This window comes from Erinaceus europaeus, chromosome 2, assembly GCF_950295315.1.
Source record: "Erinaceus europaeus chromosome 2, mEriEur2.1, whole genome shotgun sequence".
Lineage (NCBI taxonomy): Eukaryota > Metazoa > Chordata > Mammalia > Eulipotyphla > Erinaceidae > Erinaceus > Erinaceus europaeus.
The window spans coordinates 57,550,442-57,565,256 of NC_080163.1; the positions used below are offsets into that span (position 1 = coordinate 57,550,442).

A 14,815-nucleotide genomic window follows, 5' to 3' on the forward strand; every position below is an offset into this window, starting at 1 on the left:
AATATATTGCTGTAGCTCTTTCAGTAGAAGTTTGATGTATTTAGATGGCTTCTCATTGGGTGCATAGATATTAATAATTGTTAAGTCCTCTTGATTGACTGATCCTCTGAGCATTAAGTAGTGTCCATTCCTATCTTTTTTAATCTTATCTATTTTAAAGTCTATCATGTCAGATATGAGAATAGCTGTTCCTGCCCTTTTTTGTGGGCCATTGGCTTGAATGATAGTTTTCCATCCTTTCACTTTAAGTCTGTGTTTGTCTTGTTGCGTTAGGTGAGTTTCCTGTAGACAACATATTGTTGGGTTGTGTTTTCTGATCCATCTTCCTACTCTGTGTCTTTTAATAGGTGAATTCAGGCCATTCACATTTATTGATATCAAAGATTGAAGATATTTTAACGCCATTCTTATAGAGTTTTAGAGTGTTTTGATATATGTTCTATTTGTGGTGGTCTGGTTGTTTATAGGAAACCTTTCAGAACTTCTTTCAAGGCAGGCTTGGTGATGGTTGCTTCCTTCAACTGTTGCTTGTCTGAGAAGGTTCTGATGCTTCCATCTAGTCTGAATGACAATCTAGCAGGATATAGTATTCTTGGCTGAAAGCCTTTCTCATTGAGCACTCAATAGATATCTTGCCATTCTCTTCTGGCCTGTAGTGTTTGTATGGAGAAGTCCGCTGCTAATCTTATGGGTTTTCCTTTGTAGGTGACTCTTTGTTTTTCTCTTGCAGCCTTGAGGATCCTTTCTTTATCCTTATTCCTTTCCAATCTAAGTATGACATGTCTTGGTGTCTTTAGGTCTGGGTTAATTCTGTTTGGGACCCTCTGGGCTTCTTGAATCTTTATGTCTTTGGTGTTGTCTAGACTAGAGAAATTTTCAGCTATTATGGCCTGGAGAACGCTTTCTTCCTCCCCTTCTCTTTCTTCCTCTGGTAAGCCAATAATGTGTATATTGTTTCTTTTGAAGTCATCCCATAGGACTCTGTTGTTGTTTTCAGCATCTCTTAACCTCTTTTTGAGATCTCTTACTTCTTTTTTAGTTGTCTCTAATTCATCCTCAATCTTGCTAATTCTGTCTTCAGCCTCATAGATTCTACTCTCTCTGCCCTCTACTGCTTTCTGGAGTTCATCTAATTTGTTGCCCTGCTCTGATACTGTTTTAGCTTGTTCAGCTAGTTGCCTTCTTAGCTCAGCAATTTCAGCTTTCAGCTCTCTAATAACCATGCGATTATTAGAATTTTCTTCCATATTCTCATTTGTTGTTCCTGCAGTTCTGATTACAATTTTTTCAAATTCTTTACTCACTCCTGTTATTATTTCCTTAGCTAATGTTTGGATGTTGAACTCGTTGTTTTGTGCTTCGCCCTCTGGAGGACTTTTAGCTGGACTCTTGTCCTGGTTCGAGTCTCCATTATTTTTTCTTGTTGTTTTAACCATTTTATATAAGTTAACAGTTTTTTCAATCCCTGAGTTGGAGTTCAGTGGTGTAAAAGCCTTTTTTTTTCCCCCTGTAGGCTATGGTAGCCTGAGGGCTTTTAAACTATCAATAGGCTTCTTGGCTTAATCAATGACTCCTGACCAAGAGATAAAGCAGGGTGTGGCAGAGATAATCCAGTGGTTATGCAAAGAGACTTTCACAGCCCTTCAGCTATGCCACCGAGGTATAGGTCTTCTCCTGAGTTTCCCTGTTAGATCTCTGTGCCCTGGTGTCCCTCCCTGTTGCTGCTCCAGATTCTGAGGGTAGTAGCAATGGAGACTCAGAGTTGTACTTGGTGAGTCTCTGGGGAGTCCTTTCCTCCCTTCAGCTGTCCCCTTGTTGGTGGAGCAGACTGGAGGTGGTGTCTCCACTGACAAACTGTCGAACTGTTAGCAGTCACTTAATCTCTCCTTAGGCCCCTCTCTCCTCTCTGTCACCAGCCACGCGTGTTTGTACTCACGGGTGATTTACTGGGTTTCTGTGGTCATTCTAGTCCTGTCTTGTTTCGGTCCGGGTGGTCTCCTTTGGTATTCCTAGTTCTCTTTTTCTTTTTTTTGGTTTGTTTTAGTTATTTATTTTTTTTAGTATTGTTAGTTTATTAATTTTTAATTTTTTTATTATCTTTATTTATTGGATAGAGACAGCCAGAAGTTGACAAGGTAGGGGGATATAGAGAAGGAGAGAGACAGAGAGACACCTGTAACACTATGTCACCACTTGCAAAACTTTCTCCCTGTATGTGGGGACTGGGAGCTTGAACCTGGATCCTTGTGTATCTGCTCAGTCAGGTACACTACCTCCCAGCCCTTTGTTAATTTATTTTGTTGAGAGAGAGAGAGAGAGAAAAGAAAACCCAGAACATTGCTCAGCTCTGGCTTATGGTGGTGCTAGGGATTAAACCTGGGATTTGGAACCTCAAGCATGAAAATCTTTTGCATAACCATTATGCTGTGCTGTCTCTTCAGCCTAGTTCATTTTTTTTAACCTTTATTTATTTATTTATTTATTTATTTATTTATTTTTGACACCAGGATTATTGTTGGGGCTCAGTGACTGTACTACAAATCCACTGCTTTGGTGGCTATTTTTCCTTTGTTTGTTTTTTTCTTTTTGATTAGATAGGACAGAGAGAAATTAAGAGGGGAGGGGGAGATAGAGAGGGAGAGGGAAAGATAGACAACTGCAGGTCTGCTTTACTACTCATGATACTTCCCCCTGTAGGTAGAGAGCAAGGGCTTGAACCCAGGTCCTTGTGCATGGTAACACATGTGCTCAACTGGATGTGCCACTGCCTCCCCCCACCCCAAGTTATTTGTTCTTTCCATCTTTGGTTCCTTTAGGCTAGGCTGCAGCTTCACCCTTCTTGTCATGGGAGTCCATGGACTGCTTTGGGGACCTCTCTGTGGGCAGAGCCCGGGGCTGGAAGGGAGGATGCCTGGGTGGCGGCTGTGCTATGTGAGGTGGCCACGTCTCGTTCCTTCTCTGGGCTTGTCTCCCACCCTCTGTGCATCAATGTGCCAGGCCCTCCCAGTGACCGAGGCTGCAGAGTGCCGTGTGTGCCATGTCTACATGGGCAGCAGAGGGAATGGGGCAGGTGCCCAGTGCCCATGGCCCAGTCCCAGCCCCTGCTCAGGAGAAACATGCCAGGTGCTAGGGAAGGAGACTGGCCAGCAGCCGAGGCCAGATTGAGTGGAGGCTGTGCCCTCAGGTCAGGCTGCACAGGCAGGGCTTGTTGTGCCTGGGGACCCTGTGACCTGGTCCCAAGTTGGGGGGCGGTTCCCACTGGGTGGTGCAGTCACAGATGGGTAAACTGGAGTACACCGAGGGAGTCACTTATGAATACATGGAGAGCTGGGCCTGGACCCCAGGGCTTCTGACCACCCTACCCCAACCCCTGAAAGGCCACTTAGCTCTGTCCCCACCTCCCTGGGCAGAGCCAGGGCCAGGTTGCATAGCTAGACCAACCGTCTGATTGTCTCTGGTGACCTCAAGGGTAGGGTCTGAAATGGGAACTGCTGCCACCACCACCGCCACCACCACCGCCGCCACCACCACCACCACCACCGCCGCCACCACCGCCGCCGCCACCGCCGCCGCCGCCGCCACTGCTGCTGCCATTGCTGTCACAGCCACCCTGGAGGCACAGAACTGGTTGGGCGTGCAAACCACTCCTCACACATTTTCATCCGCCATTCTGGTTCTTCCTTAAAGTGTCTCTGCTGGGCCAGCTGCCTCTGTGCCCACTTCCGCCTGGCACTGGACTGCACGCTTTTTATTCCTAGAACAAAGCCTCCTTCTGATGATCTTCCTGCTGACAACAGGGAAAGGGCAGGCAGGGCACTGGACCCCCCTCCACTTCTGCCCACTGGGAACAAAAGGGCATCCTTGGTCACAAGTGGGGTTTCACAGCTGGGAGGGCAGCAGCAGCCTGGCCCATGTCTCTATGAGACTGGAGCCACCATGACCCAGTGCCAAATTCAGTAGTTGTCCTTGAGTGACTGAAAGGATGGACAGAAAGGATGGGGAAGTGACATAGCACTGGAGCACAGGACTTGCAAACAGAAGGTCTTGAGTTTGATCCCCAGCACTGCACGTACTAGAATAATACTCTGGCATGCTCATTCATTTTCATATTCCCTCCCTCCTCCCCCTCCAATACATGTTTTTTTTTTTTCATTTCTTTATTGGGGAATTAATATTTTACATTCAACAGTAAATACAGTAGTTTGTACATGCATAACATTCCCCAGTTTCCCATATAACAATACAACCCCCACCAGGTCCTCTGAATCCTTCTTGGACCTGTAGCAATACATGTTTTTTTAAAAAATGATTTTTATTTATAAAAAGGAAACACTGACAAAATCCATAAGATAAGGGGTACAACTCCACATAATTCTCACCACCAGAACTCCATATCCCATCCTCTACCCTGATAGCTCTTCTCTTCTTTATCCCTCTGGGAGTATGGACCCAGGGTCATTATGGGATGCAGAAGGTGGGAGGTCTGGCTTCTGTAATTGCTTCCCCACTGAACATGGGTATTGGCAGGTTGATCCATACTCCCAGCCTGTCTTTCTCTTTCCCTAGTGGGGCAGGGCTCTGGGGAAGTGGGGCTCCAGGACAAATTGGTGGGGTCATCTGCCTAGGAAGGTCTGGTTTTCATCATAGTAGCATCTGGAACCTTGGTGACTGAAAAGAGAGTTAACATATAAAGCCAAACCAATTGTTGACTAATCATGAACCTAAAGGCTGGAATAGTGCAGAAGAAGATTTGGAGGTCTCTGTTTTATAGATAGTTAGTAGGCCTATTTTAGTTACATTCCAAATGGCCCATGACTATACTAGTGGGTTTTTTGTTTGTTTGTTTTGCTTTGTTTTTTCTGAGCCTGGACATCTGATATGCAGGTGGACTCAAGTTATTGTCTGGGGAGATGATGTCATGGCTGGAAAAAGGACCAGAAATCTGGATCAGGGAAGAGAGTAGCTCCCAAATATGGGAAAGGGGTATAAATATTGTTGACTGTAAACCCCATTGATTTGATTTGATCTGATCTGGGGCCCATATTCAGCTTAGGAGCCTATGTGACCTCTGCATCCCTGTAGATCTGAGCTCACATTGTGTGGTCATGAGTAGCAATGTCCCAAGCTGCCCCAATTTTAGGACCCATCTTCCTCAGGTGGAGCATAGAGTATGTTGTCCAGCCTCCCTTTGGAGGATAGAACATTCTCTACCGTTGTTGATCCATGTTGAGTACAAGGTCCTATGGGGGCCTATAGAGGAGTCTATGTGTTGTTCCTGTACATTATTTTTAAAAAAAGATTTTGAAAAACTGGGGGTTGGGTGGTGGCACACTGGTTTAAGGGCACATAGTACAAAGCACAAAGACCTGCGCATGGATCCTGTTTCGAGCACAGAGGGCAAGTGCTGTTTAGTCTGGCTACCGAGGGGAGGCTGCTCGAGGGTCAGGATGGAGCTCTGACTTGTTTAGGCAGACAGGAAAGGAATAGGATTCCCTTGGGAGAGGGATGGATGGAGATGGGAGCAGGCCAGGCCAGAGGTTGCTCAAGGGTTGGGTCGGGATGGAGCTCTGACTTGTTTGGACAGAAAGGAATAGGGTTCTCTCAGGAGAGGGATGGAGGTGGGAGCAGGCTAGGCCAGAGATTGCTTGGGAGAGGACTTGGTGTGTGCTCATGGAGGTGCCAGGCTGAGTCTCTGCACAGAAACTGATGAAGGAGGTGTGAGAGGAAGTATGGCCACAGCTAAGTTCCTGGCTTGAGGGAGAAGCAGGGCATTATTAATTCATTCATTGGTTTTTATTTTGTTTATTTTTAACTTTTTGTTTATTTATTAGGTAGAGACAGAAAGGAATTGAGAAGGGGGAGGAGATAGAGAGGGAGAGAGACTGAGAGACACCCTCAGCCTTACTACAGCACTCATAAAGATATCTCCCTGCAGATGGGGACCAGGGTCTCGAACCTGGGTCCTTGCGCACTATAGTGTGTGTGCGATTAACCAGGTGCACTACTGCCTGGCCCTTAAATTTTATTTTAACGAGATAGAGATGAAGAGAGAAAGACACAGACACTGGAACATGATGGCGGAGGAGGACCTAGTGGGGGTTGTATTGTTATGTGGAAAACTGGGAAATGTTATGTATGTACAAACTATTGTATTTTACTGTCGACTGAAAGCCATTAATCCCCCAATAAAGAAATTTTAAAAGAGAAAGAAAAAAGAAGAGAAAGACACAGACAGGGCAATCAGAGCACTGCTCAGCTCTGGTTTATAGTGGTGCTGGGAATTGAACCTGGAACCTTGGAGCCTTAGTTGCCAAAGGTTCCTTCCTTCCTTCCTTCCTTCCTTCTTTCCTTCCTTCCTTCCTTCCTTCCTTCCTTCCTTCTTTCCTTCCTTCCTTCCTTCCTTCCTTCCTTCCTTCCTTCCTTCCTTCCTTCCTTCTCTTTCTTTCTTTCTTTTTACATAAACCTTTGTGCTATCTTCCCAGCCTGCATCAATCCTCTTCTGCGTCTCCCTTGTCTGTCTATCCCAGGGGCTGACCTCAGCAGTGGGAGTGAGGGGAGGCTCATGGAGTGGGTGACAGTGATGGGTCTTGTGTTGCAAGTAGGTGATGGCACAGGGCTGGAGTAGCATTGTACATGGCACTTGCATATCCCAGGGGGCACTTCTGGGTCCTGGCTGGGTGGGGCTCATACCTTGCCTGTGGAACCGTGGAGAAGTTGACCATGGGTGGAATGTGGCCCCTCGGAACCCACACTTGAACGGAGCCCAGGCATGCCAACTGGGCCCTGGGTTTCTGTAAGCCTGTTTCCCAGCAATTGAGCCATGCCAGGATGGCCAAGGACATTTCAGAGCTCCCCAGGGCTTGCAGCCAGACTGTCGCCAAGCGCTGCTTGTTTTCCCAGGGTTCAAGCATTTTTAGGGGGTTGGAGGAAGCTCTGGAGCAGTTCCAGGGACTTTTCTTAACAGCTGGGTAAATTGACCTCCAGACTGAGCAAGGCACTTGACCAAGGTCTCACATGGCCACCTCCCTTCTACCCCCCCCCCCCCAGTTCCCATGTGCCCTGCTCAGACTCCTGGCCTCCTGCCTGGACCTTTGTAACAGCTCCCATCTCAGGGGCTCTCCAAGAGCTGTGTTTGTTCTCCTATTATCACACTCTCTCCATCACCTGCCAGGCACGTGTGCTCTCAAGTGTGTCTGGTCTCCTACCCCCTCCTGACACAGTAATGGGGTGTGGATGGATCTGAGCCAAGGCTCCTCCAGCCAGACAGACCTCCATCCAAGTCCAAACTCTTCTCCTGCCCAGCCTGGCAACATGGGACCAGATACTTAACATTTTTGATTCTGTGAAATACAAAGAGTAGCAGTTCTTCACTTATGAGGGTGTTGTGATGGTGATATAAGTAATTGTGTGAAGTGCTAGGTGTGATTCCTGCCCACAGTGAGTCATTACTGTGGTCTGAGAGGTGATGCAGTGACTGGAGTGTTGGACTCTCAAGCATGAGGTCCTGAGTTTGATCCCTAACACAGCATATGCCAAAGTGATATTCTGGTTCTCTTGGCTCTCTCATTAATAAATAAGTCTTTGGTGGACCAGAGAGATAGCTCAATGTATTGAGCATAGGACTTGCATGCCTGAGGCCTCAGGTTCATTCTCTGACCGTAAGTCTGAATTGAGCAGGGATCTGGTCTGCTTCTCTCTCTCTCTGTCTCTGTCAGTCTTTCTCATAAAGATTTAGCAAAACCGAACGTCATGGTCACTGTTATTAGGAAGGCCCATCAAAGCCTGTTATACTGAAAGTCAAGAGCATGGAGGAGTAGACAGTCTGGGATCCAGAGGCAGAAGAGGCAGGCTCTCAGACAGGGAACTTGAATTGTAATATGTATGTTTTACTAGACGTGCAACAGCCCAGCTCCTTCTCCTTCTCCTTCTCCTTCTCCTTCTCCTTCTCCTTCTCCTTCTCCTTCTCCTTCTCCTTCTCCTTCTCCTTCTCCTTCTCCTTCTCCTTCTCCTTCTCCTTCTCCTTCCCCTTCCCCTTCCCCTTCCCCTTCCTCTTCCTCTTCTTCCTCCTCCTCCTCCTCTTCCTCTTCTCCTTTTTAAAAATATTTTATTTATTCCCTTTTGTTGTTTTATTGTTGTAGTTATTATTGTTGTTATTGATGTCATCGTTGTTGGATAGGACAGAGAGAAATAGAGAGAGGAGGGGAAGACAGAGAGGAGGAGAGAAAGATAGATACCTGCAGACCTGCTTCACCACCTGTGAAGTGACTCCCCTGCAGGTGAGGAGCTGGGGGCTCGAACCGGGTTCCTTATGCTGGTCCTTGTGCTTTGTGCCACGTGTGCTTAACCCGCTGCACTACCGCCCGACTCCCACAGCCTAGTTTCTTAAATCCACTCTCAAATCTTTTCTTGTTGTGTACTTTTTGGGGAAGTTGCTCATCCTCTGGGAAGTCCTCTTCCCTCTCTTGGGGGAGGGGGAAGCAATCCCTGTTGTATCTGTATAAGGTTGTCATGTTACATTGAAGCTGTGTCTGTGGGGAAACCCATGTTTTTCTGTACACTGGTTTAAACCTGGTGCTGTGGGGACTGTGGTGGGCCGGTGGCACTGAGGACATGTGACCACTTTGTGGACACGTGATCAGTCTGTAGAGGCTCAGTGCCCACACTCGCTCCCCACCAGCCTGCCTGCCTTGTACATCAGGTTTGGCACCTCACCCTGGAAGAGGTGAGAGGTACAAAAACACAGTGACATCCTTCAGGCCCTGTGGCTGTGGGGTCATCTGTGACTGAAACCATGGCATGTAGGGATTAACATCAGACTCTGGTTCAAATCTCAGCTGCTCACTTCCTGTGTGGGGGGTACACAGCCATGTGCAGAGAGTGGTGTAGAATGCGCTTTCCACCCAGAGCACAGGGGCTGGTGGGTTGATTGAGAGACACTGTGCTCCCTTCATTACCCATCCCACTATTTCTGGCTGTACTTGTCAGGGTCAGTTATGCTTTCTGCAAAAGTCACTCTGCTTAGGATAAGGCCAGGCTGGAGAGACAGCATAGTGATTATTCAAAAAAAAATTGTCATACCTGAGGCTCTGAGGTCTCAGGTTCAGTCCCTAGCACTACCATAAGCCAGAGCTGAGTAGTGCTCTGGTTACAAAAAGGAAAAAAATATTAGGAGGATTCTTGGGACCACCTGGCACAATCCCATTTTATAGGCCAGCAAAGCAAGGCCTGGAAAGGAGTAGGTTCTTGCCTGAAGTCATTGGCAGTGTTCTACCACAGCACAGCTCAGCTCCTGCTATTGATGACACCAGGGATTGAACCTGGGCCCTCATGCATGTAGGTCCCTGCACAAACTGCTGTGGTATCTCCCCAGCCCCACCTAAATGAAGCTTTAAGGGCTGGTCAGGTAACTTGTTTGGGAGGGTGCCTGCTTTGCCATGTGCATAACCCGGGTTCGAGCCCTGGGCACACCATGTGGTGTGGGGAACTTCAGTACTGTGATGTCTCCCCCTTTCTCTCCCTCTGTCTCTGTGTCTCTGTTCATCTTTCTCTTACACACACACATATGTACACACACAAATAGAGCTGTAAGAAGCACTCCATCTCAGCTGCTCTATAACGGGGTGCTCCCCTCTCCCTCTCAGTAGCTTATAGACGCACAGGTAACTGACAGCAAGTGCTTCCTTCGCATTTGTACCTGCTTCCTTGCTTGCCACACCCTGGCTTGGTCTGGAGCCAGAGTTCCAGTCCCTTGGCCCCATGGACTGTCGCTGAGTATTGGGACAGCAGAGTGGCACCATCCAGTCTTATGCAGCCCCCCGGCCTCTCTGAACGGAACTGTGCTAAGCTGGTTGCTCTGTGTGTCTGCCTTCTGTGCAACAGAGGAGAAAGGACCTCCAGCCTCCCTCCCCTCCACCCGCACCACGTGACAGCCTGTTGAGCCCCTCATAGCTAAGGCATCTGTTGCGGGTTCCCGTGGCAGTGAGGGCCCTGGCGTGTCTGGAGGGATGTTTCCCTAGAGCGCCTGCCTGGGAGAAGCCTTTCTGATCTCTGCACCCTGTGTGGTTCTCACCAGGCCATGGGGAGATTAGCAGGCTTGTGAGTGTTTCAGAGCTACCCTTCCTCTTTGTCCCTTTTCACCCCACATGCCTGGCTCTTCTCTGCTCAGGCATCTGTCTAGGCCAGTTAACACCAGTGGGCCTCCTGACTGGACCTGATACATGAAGAGGTGGACACACTGCTCATCTCTGTGGAGGCTCCTACGATTTGCCAGGGCCACCCTGGTGGTATGGCAGAATGGGCCGTGCTTAGCTGGTCTAGTCTCCTGCCCAGGCCCCACAAGTACAGTCTCCCTGTCTTTACTCCTCCCCTCCCCAGTGCTGCTCTTGGGCCCTGAAGCTCTGGTCTGAGCAGCTGGCCAAGTGCACATCTTGGCTGTCAGCTCCTCTGAGAAAGGATGGGGCTCCTGCTGAATGGCAGACCCAGCCTCTCTCCTCTGCTCTCCTCTGGGCTTCCTAAGGTTGTTTTCACTTATGGAACCTCAATGCTTTGCCTGGGCTCCACATTTACTGTGTGCCAGCCTCCCTTCCCTGACCCGACAGGGCAGGCTATGGAAGGGACTAGTGACTGCACTGGGGTCATCAAGCATGAGCATTTTTCCTTTCTCCTCTTCTCAACATAGATGGAGAAACTGAGGTCTGGAGTGGAAAGACCTTGCTTCAGATTACACAGGGAGTCTAGGCAGCTCAGTTCCACCCTTGCTGCCAGTGAGGGCTCCTTCTTCTGTGCTTGGCTGGCGACTTCCTCCTTCTCCTTCTCTTCCTCCTCCTGCTCCTCCTCTTCCTCTTTCCTTCTTCCTCTTCCCTCTCCCACTCTCCCACCTCTTTTCTTTTCTCTCTCTCTCTCTCTCATTCTTTCTTTCTTTCTCTCTCTCTCCCTTTCTCTATTTCTTCCTTTCTTTCATTTTCCCTGTAAGAGCACTGTTCAACTCTGCCTTAAACCAGGGACTTCAGAGCCTCAGGCATGAAGTCTTTTTGCATAACCATTATGTTGTCTCCCTTGTACCCCTCCTCCTCCTCTTCTTCTTCTTCTTAAAAAGAAAATTATTTTACCACTAGGGCTATCGCAGGGACTCAGTGCCTGCATGACTCTGTTATGAAGCTTTAGGGGTTGGTCAGGTAACTTGTTGAATGGAGTTGTGCTAACATTCTGAGTGGTCATCTTATCTTTTCTTTCTTTCTTTCTTTCTTTCTTTCTTTCTTTCTTTCTTTTTTTTTTTTTTGATAGACAAGATAGAGATAGAGTGGCCCTAGAGGTAGCACAGTAGATAAAGCTTTGGACTCTCAAGCATGAGGTCAGGCAGCACATGTACCAGTGTGATACCTGTTTTTCTCTCCTCCTAACTTTCTCATAAATAAATAAAATATATTTCTTAAAAAAGGAGAGCTAGAGGGTGGGGAGAATACAGGTCCATGAAGGATGATAGAGGACCTAGTGGGGGTTGTATTGTTATATGGGAAACTGGGGAATGTTATGCATGTACAGACTATTGTATTTACTGCTGAATGTAAAACATTAATTCTCCAATAAAGAAATAAAAAAATAAAAAAAGGAGAGCTAGAGATGGGGAAGGGAAGAATAGAGAGAGACAGACACACTTGGCAATACTACTCAACTGCATGAGAAGTTTTCACCTTACACGTGCGGACTTGAAGTTTGAACCTGTGTCTGTGCACTTGGTAAAGTGTGTACTCTACCAGTTGCTCTACCACCTGGCCCCTGCTGCCACTTTCTTGACAGAGGCCTGAGGGCCAAGTGGTCCAAGCTTGGGTCAGGGCCCTGCTCTCTCCTTTGCATAGGAAGGTGTGCCCTGGAGGGTTCCCTGACTGCTGTGGGTCCCTGGACCTGAGGCAGAATCCGGGACTGGTGGCCTTTGGCTTGGGAATACCCTTAGCAGGGAGGGGGAAGGTTAAGGCTTCCTGGAATATGGTTGGTCGTTCAGGGTGCCCTAGGGCCACCTCTTCCTCCTCCCCTCCCTCCTGGGGAGGGTCTTGGCCCACAGTAATACCATTTGTCCTGGCTCTGGGATTAGGTGCAGCAGGTTAAGTGAGCAGCACGGAGCTGTTAAGAGGACACGGTGAAGCGAAGCGGAGTCAAGCACTGTGGCCCCAGCCTTCTCAGGTCTGTCTGGATGTGTACATGCCCCCCCCCCCAGTGTCCAGTGTGTCTATATCCACACTTCACAGTGGGGCCCCTGGCCTGGGGCTTCAGTGGGCTTTCCCCACAGCCTGCCTGCCTGTTGCTGGGTACCGCCCAGTTTAGCATCAGTAGCAGGTTCTTCCAGCATCTCAGCTTCCTGGCAGACCTGGCAGGAGCAGGGAGGGCTTGATCTGGGTGTCTCTGACAGGCAGACAAGCCCGCAGAATCAGCTCAAAGGTGTTGGAGATTGATGGTGCTGGGAGGGCAAGCCCAGGGCACTGGAGGGTTATCTTCTTAGCTTCAGTCCTGGCTAATGCTGAGAACCACAGCTCAGCACAGCCCTCAGGGCGTCCCTGTTCTTGATCCAGCTTTTGGGTTGACCAACCACAGCCTACTGAAGGTGTCCAGGATGTGGTATTGCCTCAGGCAAGTGCTCTGACAGCCTTCAGTTCTCAAAAAGACCTTGTGACCTCAAGAGACCCCACTTCTGATGAAGCCCACTGTGCCACATGACCTAACACAGCAGACAGGGTCAGAGGGCTGAGGAGGGGACAGGCTCAGGGTCCTGTGTGATGCCCTGGGCTTGATCCCTGGCACAGTGTATGCAGAAATGGTGTTCTGGTCTCTCTCTCCTGCTCTATTTCTCTCTCATAGTATGAATAAATATTTAAAAATAAGCAAACAAGCCACCCAAAACAGATTCAGAGAAGGGGGTGGGTCTCACCCAGAGGCTCAGAGGGGGCCAATGGAGGTTCTGGGTTGCTGACCTGGCTTCCAGGCCCACACAGCTTTGGCTACTACATCTTGGAGCTGAAGTCCCCTGAGTTTGCCCACTTCCTGGAATCTCAGGACATCTGGCTTCTTGGGGTGAACATGTGGGGTGGGGGGTAGGGGCTGAGGCTCAATGGCATATCCCAGCTCCTCTGCAGGAGATGACAATAGGCAGTGGGGGAGATTCCAGGAATAAATGAGGAATCATTGACTGCAGGACTGGGGAGGGCTTTACTAAGCATGCGGCAGACCTGAGGGGCCTGTGGGTCTCCTTCTTCTGATCTGTATGCCCATCTCCTTTTTCAAAAACCTGGGGCATGGGGAACCCCCCTTTTCTCCAGTTGGGGATCTCTGCCTCTCCTGGGAAGACTGAGAACCCTCTGGGTTGAGGGCTTGCCTTTATGAGCTGTGTAGCCTTGAGCCAGTTGCTTCTCCTCTCTAAGCCGGGGTTTCTTTATCTGTAACACGTCACTATCCATGACAGCACTTCTCAGGGGCCAAGCATTGGGCGTGACAAGTCAGAGTCAGGGGAGGCTCTACATGGCTTTGATGGGGTGTGGGCAAGTGGCCAGGGCCTAGGTCAGTGCTGCTGTCATCAACGTGCATGTGTGTGCGTGCGTGCGCACGTGTGTGAGGTAGTGCCTGTGATCCGAACCCAAGGAAAGCCATTAGGGACTGTCATAGCCAGATTTGGGGCCCTGGTGGAGAGCTCCCTGTTCCAGAAAGCTAATGACCATCATGCCCCGTGGTGTCTCTGCTCACCTGATCAGCACCAAGAACCTCATCAAGCAGGAGGGGAACTTGACCCTGGTTGGGGACAGGAGGGCAGCTGGCCTTGACCTACCTACTCAGATCTCCACCCCTCTCCTGCCTTCCCCACCTGCTTTGACTGTTTGCTGGGTAAACCCTGTCTTTGGAGCTGGTGCAAAGGTAAACTCTCAATCCCGGCACTGTTGGAGGCAAAACAAATTCTCAACAAGTGGGGCCTGAGCTCCCAAGGTTTCTTCTCTTGGTGCCCTCCTGGCAGGGAGTTGAGAAAAAAGCCCTGGTTTGAGAGCCTGGGAGTGAACCGGCACTCTCTGCTTTGTTTGTTTGCTGATTGATGGGTGATTTGTGGGTCTGTTTCCAAGAAGGAGCATTAGAGGCTGCTTTTGATGTGAAAACACACATAAAATGGAGGAAAACAAAACCAGAAAGAGAGAGGGCATGAGAGCTAAAGCTCGGGGGGGGGGGGTTGCTGATGTGTGTTTGCTGACCTGCTGAAGCCCGGTTACCTCCACTGTGGGTCTGGGCAGGACACGGCCCCTCTGTGGGCCTCAGTTTCCCCTTCTGGCTAGTGGAAGATCAATGGAGAATCACATTGCTCACACATGGGAGCCTCTGCCCCTGAAAAGCTTTTGGGAAGTGTTGGGGGTGGTGGGGCTAGTGTTGGATGGTGAGAGCCTCTGACAGCTAGTGGAGACACAGGACTCAGTGAGCACTTCAGAAATCAGATTTGATTTTTATTTGATAGGACAGAGAGAAATTCAGAGCGGGAGGGGGAGGGGTAAGGGGAAGGGAAGGGGGCAGGAAAAGACACCTGTAGATCTGCTTCACCTTCTGCTTCACCACCTGTGAAGCTTCATCCCTGAAGGTGGAGACTGAGGGCTTGAAGCTGGATTTGCTACATGGTAACATCTGCGCTCAGCCTGGTGCACTACTGCCCTCTCCCACCCCCCCAGCCCCCCCACCCCGCCCCTACACACCACACACTTTAGAGGATGGGCAGGGTTTTAATGGATAACGGAAGGGCCCCAGGTGGGTGGGGGCAGAGGGTTGTGGGCAGGCCTGATGCAAGCCCCAGGGGTTC

The 14,815-nt window shown here is 49.3% G+C and overlaps 1 protein-coding gene across 4 annotated transcripts in view; it reads left to right on the forward strand.

The window, feature by feature from the left end:
* Positions 1 to 14,815, forward strand: part of NDST1 (N-deacetylase and N-sulfotransferase 1) — a 97,979-nt gene that overhangs the window by 24,334 nt on the left and 58,830 nt on the right. For 2 of the 4 annotated variants that reach the window (XM_060181175.1, XM_060181167.1), the window contains exon 2: positions 12,089 to 12,177. The exons of the other annotated variants lie outside the window; for them this stretch is intronic. The gene's annotated coding sequence lies outside the window, so the exon portion shown is untranslated. The remainder of the gene's footprint in view (positions 1 to 12,088; positions 12,178 to 14,815) is intronic. 4 annotated transcript variants of the gene reach the window in all.